Source organism: Phyllostomus discolor, chromosome 2, assembly GCF_004126475.2.
Source record: "Phyllostomus discolor isolate MPI-MPIP mPhyDis1 chromosome 2, mPhyDis1.pri.v3, whole genome shotgun sequence".
Lineage (NCBI taxonomy): Eukaryota > Metazoa > Chordata > Mammalia > Chiroptera > Phyllostomidae > Phyllostomus > Phyllostomus discolor.
In genome coordinates this window covers 201,582,853-201,594,582 of record NC_040904.2, presented here as the reverse complement: position 1 = coordinate 201,594,582, position 11,730 = coordinate 201,582,853, and positions in this window count along the sequence as shown.

Below are 11,730 nucleotides of genomic sequence, written 5' to 3'. Positions count from 1 at the left end.
CTTTCCATAAAATTTAGACTATTATAAAACACTTGAACTTCATCCTAATTGACCATTCTAATGTCACCCTCATTATATGCTCCTGTATAAGGCAATGGGAGATCTGGAACCCTCTGGAGACCATTAGCTCCTTTTGGGGGATACCACAATTTTGCCAATAATCTAATATGCTACCCAGGGGTATCCCTGGGCTGTGGGCTATATAGTTTTTTCTTGTTTTCTAGAAAGATCTTTGTATCTATGGGTAAGGAACAGGCATGGGAAAGTCCGCCAATAATTCAACCTATTGTAATTGATTTATGAATTCTTATATGGGAACAATCGGGGATAATTTCTTACTCAGGTTTATAAACACTTTATTTAAAACAATCTGGGCATGATTCAATAGTCTAGGGAGAACTAGTTGTCCCTTCAGAATTTCCCTCAAAATCAATCATTGACTCTTTTCGAGCCTCTTTCTTCTCATGTTCTGTTCTTATGGAAATCAGGGTACAAAGTAAGACCATGATTAATATTAGCAAAGAAATTATTAAAAGCAATCCCCAGAAAAATTACCGCCCCCCTTTGTATGCCATGCTCTCTTCCAGGAAGATGGATTCCTTGAATGCCCTTTTTCCACATTCAGACCTTGTCAAAAAACATGGTTGGAAGAGGGCGTGGGCATTATAGCTTTGTAATATAGTTTGATATTAGGTAATGTAATACCTCCACTCTGTTCTTTCTCTCTCTCTTTTTTAAAGATTTTATTTATTATTATTATTTTATTTTTATTTTCTTTATTTTTAAAGATTTTATTTATTTATTTTTAGAGAGGGAAGGAAGGGAGGGAGAGAGAGAGAGAGAGAGGGAGAGAGAAACATCAATGTGTGATTGCTGGGGGTTATGGCCTGCAACCCAGGAATGTACCCTGGCTGGGAATCGAACCTGGGACACTTTGGTTCCCAGCCCGAGCTCAATCCACTGAGCTACGCCAGCCAGGGCTATTTATTATTTTTTTAGAGGGAGGGGAGGGAGGGAGAAAGAGAGACAAAGAAATTTCAATGTGTGAAAGATACATCAATCCCAACCAGGGACCTGGCCTTCAACCTAGTCATGTGCCCTGACTGGGAATCGAACCTGCAACCCTTTGGTTCACAGGCAAGTGCTCAATCCATTGAGCCAACCAGCTAAGGTTGTACTTTCAATTTTTAAAATACTTAAAATTTTAAAAATCTGCAAAAAATAATTATCTGGAAGAATATACATCATGTTGTTAACAATGGTTACCCCTTGGGAGTGGCACAGGGCCTTTGTAGAAAGGAAGTCTTTAGCTTTTTACTTTGTACATTTTTACTGTTTATTTTTTGTGATTGTGAATTGTTTGGGATAACATAATTTAAGTGTCAGTATGCAAAAGAACAAGATGAAGAAGTTACAGAGAAAAAAAATAGGGAAATTTTGTCTTCTTTGGCCAACTGTAGACTAGGAATATAACACTTTCATAATAAGAAATCTAAACTAAACTTTAGTTAAAAACCAAGAACATTAACATTCATAGAGATACTACAGGAAAGTATTTGCTAAGCAGACAGACACTTTTGGTTTTTAACCATATTTATTAGAAATTATCTGTGGAGAAAGTAATTCATTGGTACTTTTACACCAGAAAGAGAATAGTTTGAGAATAGTTTGCCTAATAGGTCCCGTTCTTATCACACTGCTGTTTCTAGGAGGAACCAAGCTGCAGTGGTAGGCTTGCTAGAATTGGACCGTCTTTGGAAATTACCATTGCGGATACTGCCCCTTAGTGGTGAAATGTGTTGACTATTTGCTGTCAAAATCTGTAATTTGGACAAGGGAATTAGGCAAGTTTTAGGCCCATGTCTGAATCATTCATTTATTCATTTTGCAAACATTTGCTGAGGCCCTAACCTCGTAGAACACTGATGGACACAAAGAGGATTTGAAGAAGTAAGAGGAACAGACCCTGCCATAAAAATGTGTACAGTTTTGTTCAAGAGACAAGCACGCACTTGAGAATTTTAATAAAATCACAATGTTGAGTGCCATGAAACCATGGAATCTCACAGTTATAGAGGATCTTAACATTCATCAAGTTCAACCCCACAAGATGGTGAATGCCAAATACGGAATAAAGAATTTATGAACAGAACAGAGTGCTCTCTGAGGTTCCAGCCTGGGTGACTGGGAGGTACCATTGACAGAGACACCAAAGTTAAAACAGGGAGATGACTTAGGCACTAAGATGAGATCTATTTAATTTATTTTTTATTTATTTATATTAAAGATTTTATTTACTTACTTTTAGAGAGAGGGAAAGGGAGGGAGAAAGAGAGGGACAGAGAAACATCAGTGTGTGAGAGATACACTGATCAGTTGTCTCTCCCATGCCCACAACCAGGGACCTGGCCTGCAACCCAGGAATGTGCTTTGACTTGGAATGGAACCGGCAGTTTGCAGGCTGGCAGTCAATCCACTGAGCCACGCCAGCCAGGGCAAGAACTTTTTTAGACACTGAAAGTGAAGGAACAATAGGGTATTGTGTTGGCTATTCTTCATTGGCTCCCAGATTTATTCTCATCCCCTTTGGTGACCTCACAGATGGTTTTACCCAGTCTCTCCTAGCCTCTGGCCTCACCCTATGGGAGGCACCAGTAGGAGTTCAAGGGGTGGAAATAAAGTCTGGGGTGTTTCTTCCCCTGCTCCCTCACTGCCTACCTGCATCCTTCCTCACCTTGTCTGCACTTCCAATCCGCTACTGCAACTCTTACCAGGCAGCCCCTCCCATCCCCAGCTCTCACCAGGCTCTGATAGCACCCTTTCCTTGAAGACATTAAACATCTCATTTCTTGTAGACATTTCCTTAAGTACACTATAATTTGCCATGGATTTAAAGTTAGAAGGAAGGGGGAGGGGTTATATTGGGACTGAATGGTAATGGAAAAAATACAATAAAGATTACATTTTAAAAATAAGTAAAGTTAGAAGGAGAATTAGCAGGGGGCACAGGTTTAGTCCATGTGGACTGGACCATCTGGAGGTCCTGGAGGAGGGCTATCACCCAAAAAAGGGAGTTACCAAAGATCTTTGAGAAGAATTCAGAAAATATTCTGTCCTGAGTACCAAAGTAACGTAACATCTCCAGAAGGGGTTATTGAAGATACTATTCAGACTACAGAAGGGTCAGGAGAAGATGAATTAACAAACAGTACTGAATTTGTTAGGATTCATTATTTCAGTGGTATTTCATTATTTCAAAGGGCAGTTTCTAACGGTAAGGATAGAAACCAGGTTGCTAATGGTTAAAGAAGAAACCGAATTTAAAAATGGGCAGAGAGCTCAAATAGATGTTTCGTGAATGGTGATATACAAATTGCAAATAAAAGTCTGAAAAGATGCTAACATCGTCAGCAATTAGGGGAATGAAGGATATGCAAATCAGAACTATCCTGAATGACGACGACTGAAATGACAGACATTGCCAAGGGCTGGAGAGGAAGAGGTGAAACTGGAACCCTCCTGCATTGCTGGTGGGAGCGCAAGGGGGCACACTTTGGGAATGGTTTGACAGTTTCTTAAAAAGTTAATGTAAGCTTACCATACAACCCAGCAATTCCATTCCTCCATATTTACTCAAGAGAAATAAAAACATACACGTACCTACAGATGTGTATATGATTTCTCAGAGTGGCATTATGCACAATAGCCCCAAACTGGAAACAACTCAGATGTCTATCAACCAGTGAATGGATAGACAAAATGTGATAAGTGTGCAATGGGATACTACTCAGAGATGAAAAGGAATAAACTACTTACGCATGCTACAACATGAATGAACCTCAGAGCATCATGCTAAGTGATAGAAGCCAGACACACGAGAGTAGGCATCCTAGATATTGTATGATTTCATTGCAGTTTCTAGAAATGTCTAGAAAAAAACAAATTTAGAGAGACAGAAAGCAGATCTGTGGTTCCCTAGGGCTGGAGGTGGGAGTGGGGATTAACTGCAAACAGGTATAATAGAGCTGGATTATGGTGACAATTGTTGACCTCAAATGGGTCAACTTTATGGTATGTAAATCATACCTCAATAAAGTTGATTTTTTAAAAAAATGTTAAGTAGAGGATATTGAAGGAAATTGAAAAAATTAGGATGGAAAATGGAAATAGAAACAAAAACCTTGCATGATTGTGCAATACATACAGATGCTTTGACCCATGACTTCTTGTTTAATTAAGATTTCAGAGAAATTCGTCTTAAACTAAAAGTATGTTTCTAGCTTATCTAGAGAAAAATTCCCCAAATTAATTAGCAGTAAATCTACCCATTGTGAAGTGAAAATAAAGCTAAAAAGAATAACTTTATCTATTGAATCTACATCAACATGAAGTGAGATAGGAAACATGAATAAAACTAGTTCTGCCTCATCTCAATTACAATTGTAATGCCACTGCTTTAAGTTAAGAACTCAAAGGGCGTGTGGGCCCAAGGAAGAAATAGAACTGTGCACATTGCAAAGGAACTTAGAATGCAGCTTTCAGAATTTGTTTCATATATTCCTCATGGTGGCGCCACTGAGAGAACCCTGTGCCAAAATCAAATAGGAGGAAAGGAAGTAACAAAGACAAAGGCAAAATCAAATAGGAGGAAAGGAAGTAACAGACAAATCAGTGAAATAAAAAACCACAGGAAATAGAATGAGCCAAAGAACAAGCAAAAAAATTATTTAGGAAAAAAATTGAGAAGATACGAAGAAGTAATGCAGAAATGAAACAACAGAGAGAAAAATAACAATAACTAGAACAGAAAATTTAAACCTAGACGACTTGAGTGCATTTCTGGAAATCCCCCAAACCAAAATGTTTGACCCCAGTCCAGCAGTTTTCAAAGGCAGTTCTGCTTCAAAATTTAGAGTTGTTCTCTATGTAATTTTCTTTAATAACACATTGCTATCCACCAAAAGGTCAGTAGTTTCCAACCCTATATTTAGTACTTTTATCAGTGTAAAAGATAAACATTTATATAACACATTTTTATCAACTGGCTACTACAGTCAAGGACAATGCTAAAGGTGGGAATATGAATGACTTATGAATAAGATGGGCACATCTCCTGCTTTGACGGTGCTCATATTTTGTTGATAAAACATACCAAGAAACCCCCACAAGTAAATATCAAATGAATAGAACTATAGTCACAGTTATATAAAAATTATATATATTTGTGTTCTATATACATGATGTATTTGAAATCACATATACAAAAAGAATGGGACATACTATGTTTTGCTCTTGGCATTCTACCAGAAACAATTAAATTTCTTAATAATTCTGTTTTATTTACTATTTCTGAAAGAACTGAATGCGGTCTTGGCTTTTTATTTTAGAACAAAGAAAGAAAGGGATGAGGTCACATGCAACAGGCATGTGCTTTGTGAACACACACTGTCTATTCTGGAAAGAGGGAAGGACAAAAATCAAAATGTGCTTCTTGACAACAAGCAAGTTTTCAAGCCTAAAGTTGAAAAGGAAAAGCACTTCACAACTCAAACATTTTCTCTTTATACCTTAATAAAGCAAGGACTCAGCTAAATATAGATTTATCAGGAGTGTTTTCAACTTTGCTTAATCTTCTATGAATAGGTAAAGCTCTTTGTTTAGGTTCACTTTTCTTATCGGCTCACTGTAAGGCCTTCCAAGTACACCATCTCTGTGCACGGAATGTATGCTTTGTAGGCCTGGGGCAAGAGGTTCCTTTCGTGTAGGATTGTTTTACTTTGCTTGGTCATTTTTCATCAAGGCTGAGCAAAAGGAAACTGAAAGGTAGCTGATGTTTTAGGGCCCAATAAAAGCATTCTCCTTGTCTTCTGAGTTCCGAACCAGTTATTAAAGCTGTGCAAGGAGCAGAGTGATGGAGATCAAAGCTTCAGTTTTCATGCTGATCAAGTTAAATGGAGAATGTTGTTTTACTTCTGCAAACAAGTGGACAGCCCATGTTTCATCCCTGAGGGAGACAGACTTTCCAGGCCCTGGTCCTGGCCCTTGTCCTGGCCCAGCCCCAGGTGCTAATTCTCCCATGCTCGGCAGATGGGACATCAGGTCTCCTGTCCCCAGCAGACCTGCTCAGTTCCTCTCAACCTCGCCAATCAGGTACATCCCTCATCTTCTGGAGTGAGACGTGGCAAGACAGATGTGGGGTATTAATAAAATATTGAAAGAAAAAAAAAGAATGTCTTGAAATGAAATGTAGTTATTGCAAACCACGTAAGTGCTCTGGCTTTATTCCAATCAGATGGTACTGTCTAAATCTCCTCTTCTACCTGAAGGCCCTGATGATACAATACAATTTATGTCTTTGTCTCAAGTGAGCCATTAACATTTCTGAGGATCTCTTGTAGCATTCTAACTGATTTTGATAAGATTCTTTTTTTTAATATATTTTATTGATTATGCTATTACATTTGTCCCATTTCCCCCTTCTCTCCCCTCACCCTTACCTCCCTCCCACCCACATTTCCCCCTTTAGTTCATGTCCATGTGTCATACTTATGAGTTCTTTAGTTTCTACATTTCCCGTACTATTCTTGCCCTCCCCCTATCTATTTTCAACCTACATTCTATGCTACTTATTCTCTATACCTTTTCCCCCTCTCTCCTCCTCCCACCCCCCTGCTGCTAACCCTCCATGTGCCTCCATTTCTGTGGTTTCTGTTCCTGTTCTAATTGTTTACTTAGTTTCTTTTGGTTTTGCTTTAGGTGTGGTTGTTGATATTTGTGAGTTTGCTGTCCTTTTACTATACATGTCTTTTCTTATCTTCTTTCTTAGATAAGTCCCTTTAGCATTTCATAAAATAAGGGCTTGGTGATGATGAACTCCTTTAACTTGACCTTATCTGAGAAGCACTTTATCTGCCCTTCCATTCTAAATGAGAGCTTTGCTGGATAGAGCAATCTGGGATGTAGGTCCTTGTCTTTCATGACTTGGAATATTTCTTTCCAGCCCCTTCTTGCCTGTAAGATCTCTTTGGAGAAATCAGCTGACAGTCTGATGGGAACTCCTTTGTAGGTGACTGTCCCCTTACCTCTTGCTGCTTCTAGGATTCTCTCCTTCGTTTTGACCTTGGCTAATGTATTATGATGTGCCTTGGTGTGTTTCTTCTTGGGTCCAACTTCTTTGGGGCTCTCTGAGCTTCTTGGATTTCTTGGAAGACTGTTCCCTTTGCCAGACTGGGGAAGTTCTCCTTTATTATTGTTCAAATACGTGCTCAATCTGTTGCTTTTCCCCTTCCGATTCTGGTACCCCTATAATTCGGATATTGGAACGTTTAAAGGTATCTTGGATGCTCTTAATCTTTCCTCAATTTTTTGAATTCTTATTTCATCATGCTTTCCTTCTTGGTTGATTCTATCTTCCTTCTGGTCCACTGTATTGTTTTGAGACTCAGATTCCTTCCTTTCACTATTGGCTCTCCTCCGCGTGTCTTCCTGCATCTGTTTTATGGTAATCTGCATTCTTTCATCTAAATTTCGTCCAAAATCAATCAGTTCCGTGAGCTTTCTGATCACCAGTGTTTTGAACTGCGCATCTGATAGACTGGCTAATTCTTGATCGCTCAAAGGATGAGTCCTGGGGACTGATCTGCTCTGTTGAAAACATATTTTTTTTTTCCCCCTGTCTCTCCTTTTTTTTTTTTCAGTCTGGTTGCTCTTGTTACGGTGGGGGGCGGAGCCTTGGGTGCTCACCGGGGCTGGGCACCCCGGTCGCTAGATTGTGACGTTATATGTGGGGGCGGGGCGGGGGGCGGGAGCGGGGCGGGAGAAAACAATGGCGGTAGTTCCATTCCCCTGGACTCAGACCCTTGTCTGGGCTTCTGGGCCGCGACTTCTGCCCTGGTCCACAATCACTACCCCTCTAGGTCTGCCGGCCGCAGCTCGCGTACTCAGGGATCACCGCTGCCTTCTTGCGCGCCGGATGGCTTTTGCGCCGATTTCGCGCCAAACCTTCCCCCGGCCTCTGCGCGCCACCGACCTGAGCCAGCCCCGCGCCGCCCGGCTCGTCTTCTCCTACCAGTCCGGATATATGGGTCTACTTCAGCTTCTTGGCTGCCCGACTTCCATTCAGATAAATCCTCTGCCAGATCTGGGTGTTATTCTGATAGTAAATTATTGTTGTAAGTTATTGGTTTTCTAATCTTGGTTGTACGAGGAGGTATGGTGCGTCCACCTATTCCTCCATCTTGCTGGAAGTCTGATTTTGATAAGATTCTGTTCATCCCATGAGTCACCCTCTGGGAGCAAGAAACTTAGAAATACAGAGGGATAGGAGAAGAAGAAAAAATCTTGCTTAACCAATCTTACCTTGGTTTTCATTTCAACAAAATTCAAACTGTTAGTCAACAGTCTTAGCTGTTGACTTAATGAGGGCATCACATACTCAAGTACCAGGCAGATAATGTCATTGAGACAGGTAATGTCACAGTCTGGATGTCACAAATACAATAAGAATACATTTATTAAAACAAAATCTAATTTCTACACATACACGCAAAATCCTCTCCCCTTTTTACTTGAATCATATAGCTCTCTCTGTATTCCATTGACCACTTTTGATAAAGTGTGTAAAGAAATATTTCTCACCTGTAAAGTAAATTACAGTACGAGCACTATGATAAATGTCAACTGACCCTAAAGCTCAAGGACGGGGAAACGAAACACAGTGAAATGAATCATGGTGAGCACATGTCACACGAAGTGGGCAGGAAGTCCCTACTTAGCCACAGCTGATTGTTGCCATGTGGAAACGTGCTCCAAGTTTGGCCAGATTTTTCCATTTTTCAAAAGAAACTGGAAATTAGAATTAGGATTTATCAGTGAAATCTCATCATTTTAAAATAACTTTTCCCTGACTGGTGTGGCTCAGTGGCTTGAGCACCACCAGCCTGTGGACTAAAGGGTTGCTGGTTCAATTCTCCAGCAGGACACATACCTGGGCTGTGGGCCAGGTCCTCCACTGGGGGCATGTGAGAGGTAACCAGTCGATGTATCTCTCACACATCGATGTTTCTCTCCCTTTCTTTTTCCCTCCCTTCCCATCTCTCTAAAAGTAAATAAATAAAATCTTTAAAAAGTAAAATAAAATATTTTAAGAACTTGTTGATCAAATAAAACTTATCTTAGGCCACAGTTTATCATACATGACTTATGTTTACTATTCTTTTTTATGCACTAGTAAAAAGTTAACCTTTTAATCAGAGAGGCTTTTATTATGTTTGAAATTTTCATTTAATGTAAAAAAACTATTAGAAAAGAACATGTTGAAATTAAAACTTCACAACAATAAGAATACAGTGATTCTTTATCTAATATCTTGGGAATAGGATAATCCACTTCTATAAACTTCATAGTTTACCAGAGCCTAACATACTAAACCCCAAGTTTTTCCTATCATCAGTAATTATTCCATTTTGAAAATATATCTAAAATATTCGTTGTACGCCTGTTACTCCTCTGGTGTCCTCCATCTTAAGAATCAGCACTTACATCCACTTAGCTGTCCATGACAAAATTCTGAGTCACAATTGATACCCTCTCCTTACCTCATCTGATAAATCACAAGTTCTGACAGTTCAGTTTACTACAGACATGGTCCTGCCTCTCCTCTGAGCAACTATCACCTCTTGCCTGGACACTCCGGTAGCTTCCTACACAGGGTGCCAGAGCTAGCAAAAAAAAATATGGGATGCCCAGTTAAATTTGAATTTCAGTAACTAGCTAATTGTTTTCATATAAGTCCAAAATATTAAACAGAATATACTTATACTAAAAATATTATTTGAAAATTCACGTTTCATTGGGTGTCCTGAGTTTTATCTGGCAACTAAACTCCTCCCAATCACTCGTCAACTGCTTGGGTCCCTTTCAATACATTTTCCACACCACACTTACAATGATTCTTAACATTTCTGTCTGATTTTGTCTCGTTTCTGTTTTTTTAAATTCTTTGTTATCTTTAGGATTAAGTTCTTTATTCTTAATCTGGCCTCGAAGGCCCTGCCAGTCTCTTCAGCTCCACCTTATTGTACCTCCAACTTGTCTTGCCATCTTGCCTTAGATTAGAGCTTTCAACGTGCCCGGCCTGCCTAGAATGCACTTTCATTCCCACCGTCTCATCTTTTGTCCTCAAGCCTAGGTGTCAGCATCACCTCCTCCAAGAAGCACTCCCTGATCCCCAGGCTAGGTCAGTTCCCCTCACAATACTAACTCAATTCTTATTGTCCCTCTAGGGTGTAAATTCCAGGAGAGCAGGAACTGTGTCTTCTCTGAGGTCATCCCTGCAGGTACCTCGGTTACTACCAGGTAGACTCAGTGCCAGGGAAAATGCCCAGCAGAGAGTGTTCCTTGGTAAATGATGAATAAATAAACACTAAACGCTACTTGAATTTTTCTCAAAGATTGGGTTCACCGCTATACGACCCATTATCTTATTGCACTTGGAGATACTGGTGCTTCCACTGTATCTTTCTGCTCTTGCCTCTACACCATTAACCCCAAGACAGTTATACTTTTTAAAACAGTTTGACTTCTTTAAAAATTTTTTTTATTTAAGATTTTATTTATTTATTTTTAGAGAGAAGGGAAGGGAGGGAGAAAGAAAAGGAGAGAAAGATTGATTATGTGAGAGATACACAATCAGTTGCCTCTCCCATGCCCTCATCTGGGGACCTGGCCTGCAACCCAGGCATGTGCCCTGACTTGGAATTCAACCAGTGACTTTTGGTTGGCAGGCTGGCACTCAATCCTCTGGGCCACACCAGCCAGGGGAAAAAAATTTTTTTCTCTCCTTTTTCCTCAAGAAGATCTGTTAGTCACTTCTTGCTTGGGGAAGAAATCAAGGAGGCTTCTAATTTTTAAATCTTTTCTGATCTGGTATGGACTAAGAAGCCAGAGAACAGAGTTTCTCAGAATTATATTTATCATATTTTAAAAGAGGGACTGGGGTTCTGTCATGGGTTTCTGACAGTTTTCTTTTTGTTGTTGTCTTGGTTTTTCTGGATCTTTTAGGTTGGCAGATATAAGATTTCTAAATAAATGAGATGCCACTGTCAATTTTTCCCACTGTTCAGATACTGATAGTTTAGCATAATTTCTACTAATTTCATACTGGTAAATTAATCTTCTTGACTTGCATATTTAATTAAGTCATTCTGCTAAAAAGCTTCATTGCGTACAGAAAAAAGTCAAATACTATATTCTTTTCTTAACTATTCTAACACTTAAAATGCCCTATGAACTATTTCATTTAAATTCCTATTATCTCTATAAGGTACTACTACAGTTGTATCAGATTGCATTCACGTTTATTTTATTCAAGTTCAACCATACTGGCTCAGGAGACAGAGTGAGCAAGAATGAGTTCTCCAGACAAAGGACTTTGACAGTATTTCTTACATCCTTGAGGCACTCTAATGGGAACATAAAATAGAAAAAAGACAGAAAAAATGAAAAGTAAGTTGCACTACAACAAAACCTACTACGACAAAGCATAGAAGCACAGGTTCTAGCGCCAGGACTAGGGGCCAGGACTAGGAGAGTAAGGCCCTTGCCTTGTGTGCAAAATTAAGGGCAAGCCAAGAACTCGCTAAACAAGATAAATAATACTTTAATGCAATATTTAAAAATCAAAATTAATGTGAAAAAAACAAAATATCAACATTTTATTTTTAAAAATTA